Here is a 3249-nt window from a genome sequence, read left to right as displayed (position 1 = left end):
GTGAGGTCTTTCTGATCCATTTTGAGATTTTGAAGTTGATTATCTTTGCCCATGAAGCTCTCAGAAGGTTCCCCTTCCATGACTTTTCCAAAATATTCAAATCATCTCTGTTTTTTTAGGGTTTTTCTTTCATCTGAAACATTTTCTAAATATCATGTATATCCCTGCCTATTCGTTTTCGGTCATAATGACCCCTGCCACCCTTCCTCCCCCCCAAGGGAGTGGACTTCACACCTCCAGACAGCCCATTGTTCAAGTTAAAAGACAATGGGCAATTTTTGTCCCTGCCGTTACCCGCGACGCTGCCCGTAAGTCAGCCGCTGCCTGAACATTACGAGTATAGGAGCTTGCTCTCTCTGTCCCTAACAATGTCTGGTTGTCAAAGTTGGGTGTGGGGACCCCAGGGTTTTCTAGGGGGTCCCCAATTAAATTATTGACAGTTTAGACTTAATGCATATTGAACACCCTTTACGTCTGTGTAACCAATAGGAAGTATTAAAAAGTGCTTTCGCAAAAACCTCCTAACTCCTCTTGAGATGGATGTATTTTGAATTTCCTGAAAATGTTACATTTGGAGTGAAGTTGTTTCTTCCAGACAGCAGAAGAAACATTGTTTCAGCGTAGTGCAATTGTTCATGTTCTAAATTGTACCTCACTTAGTTGCCACAGTATACAGGCGTTGACACACTACAGGCAGGGAGCAGCACCACTGGATCAATAGCATTTTGTACTCATAACATGAGATTAATGTAATATACAGTGACATCATTCACTTTATGTGTGTGGCGTGTGCACGCACGCACGCACGCACGCACGCACGCACGCACGCACGCACGCACGCACGCACGCACACACACACACGCATACGCGTGAGTGAGTGCAGTGACTCAGGAGGCTATACTTCACACAATAAGGATCTGCCAAGATGGTGGAAAAACAACAACATACAAGCTGGGAAAATCAATAGCTCTGTTATAACATCATGACATTAGTGGAGTGCCATTTGTTTCATGTGCATGCGTGGTTGGTGGTGTTCCCACCTGTGACTTCAGCAGTTGAGATTGCACTCATCAGTTGCCTTAAGCAGCCCTTAGGCATGTGCACTCACACACGAACACACTGGAAAGAAGTGTATGGTACATAGAGGAAGCATCACCACTGGAGAGTTTGCAAAGAGGTTTGGGACTGTAGAGAGGAACATGCTAAAACAGCACCAGCTGCTCCATGCATCTATACATTATAGAGCAGCGATTCCCAAGCTGTGGGCCAGGGCCTTAGAGTATATATTAATAGAGACAGCACCGGATTTCTCCTCCCATCCACTTGCAAGTTGCTCAAAAGCGCATGAGGCGATTTCACTCCTCCTTCTGGGTAGGAACAGAGTGCATTCTGGGATTGATTGGGCCAAACACATGAACGCGCTGGCCGTTGACTATCATTGCACGCGTTCATCGTTCACGTGTCATCATGAACGTGCGCAATGATAGTCAACGGACCAGCGCTGCAATACCAAATTCGGCCACTATGTCCATTTCGCCTCAGGGTTTCCTCCGGGTGCCGTCTCTATTAATATATACTCTAAGGCCGTGTGCCCCCAAATATGACAAACAAGATTTTAATGTTAATTAACATTATTATAATTTATTTTCACTTAAAGGACAACTTTGTTGTTGTTTTTTTTCAATCAATCAAGAAAGAATCTGTCTTAGGTTGTTATTAGAGAAGGTAAAAGATGAGTGTTCCATTTTTTTCATTTGCTGCTTTCTTTCGATTTTAGCATTTTTTTATGGGGGGCGGGGGTATCAAACAAGTGGCTAAATATGTCTTTTTTGACTACATTTGATTGTGATTTCTTACTATTATTTTATATAATCCTACTATACCCCAAAAAAATTCTGTGCACATTTGTATTAGCATCTTTCCTTCCTTCCTTCCACAGGCGCATGAGTTCCCAAAAGGCATCGTTCCCAATGGGCATTGTCTTATTCTATAAATTACGCTAATCTCTGCATGCATGTGCGTGCGTGCATGCGTGCGTGCGTGCGTGCGTGCGTGCGTGCGTGCGTGCGTGCGTGCGCCTGTGTTCATGTAATTCAACCGATCAACTTCAAACTAAACTCAGCATGTGTATCGTGGAGTACCCAAGGGATTCCAGTACCCATCATGAGGTTAGTCATTCAGGCGGTTGTCCACTGATCCGACCTGGGACATGCACAAAGGCACAAGGGCCCAGTCATTGGTGCTTGGAGCCTTCATTTTACAGGAGAAAAACCCAGCTAAGAATTGGTTAAAATTGGTTAAAAAGAAGAATAGAGTGTGCACACTATCATCAGGACATATGAAGAAGAATGAAGATCGAATAAGATCGAACTTTTGACGAGCAATACAACTTCAGAGGAGCTTTTTCAACATCACCAGTGTGCAGATTCTATTCTATTTAATATTTGCACCTGGGCCACGGATATGCGTGCACTACGATCTTCATTAAAATTTACATTGGTTAGCCAGCCTCTAAAATAGCCTGTAGCAACTCATAATCATGAGTTACTACATTATTCACATCCCTAGTCTATAGTACACAAAGTATTTGCATGAGTGTGCGGCAACTGGTGGGCAACTCCCAATTTCTTGCAGTTGTTCCTGATAGTTGGATGCAGTTCACCAATATGCTATTGGTGAAGTGCATGCTGCCGAAGTGCCGAAGTGAGATTCCACTTTCCTCTGTGCTTTATGTTTAGGCATTCCCATGGCTGGGAAAGATAAGTTCCGGTTGAGAGAACAAGACAAGAGTGACCCAGTCAAATGTCACTTGCAAGATTGAATAGATGACTTGTGTTGTGAAAAAAAAAGACAGCGGCTGTTTGGCATTATTCCAGCTCGAATTCAGACGCTAAGCCATGGGATTCTACACATGCTTGGGTTGGCAGGACTTCAGTCTGAGGTCATCCTTCTTTGTGGGTCTACACTCTACAGGGTAGTCTCTCTGTGTGCGTGCGTGCGTGCGTGTGCACGTGCGGGCACTGCCTGCCTAAATCTGTGCCCTGCCTAAATCTCCCTCTCTTGTCATTTCGGCTATTCCCACATTCATCTCACCTCACCTTGTATTGGTGCTATGTCCTTTATTGAACTATTTGTTTTAGTCATGCTGCAGGACCACATTGGACGCAATTGTTTCATTACGCTTTAATGTGTTATCCAGGATTTATCCTGGGTTTAAATTATATTGTGATTTGGCCAGATCGTGCCAAT

Source organism: Electrona antarctica, assembly GCF_951216825.1.
Source record: "Electrona antarctica genome assembly, chromosome: 11".
In the NCBI taxonomy this organism is placed as follows: Eukaryota; Metazoa; Chordata; class Actinopteri; order Myctophiformes; family Myctophidae; genus Electrona; species Electrona antarctica.
Note: the sequence above shows the minus strand (reverse complement) of the source record.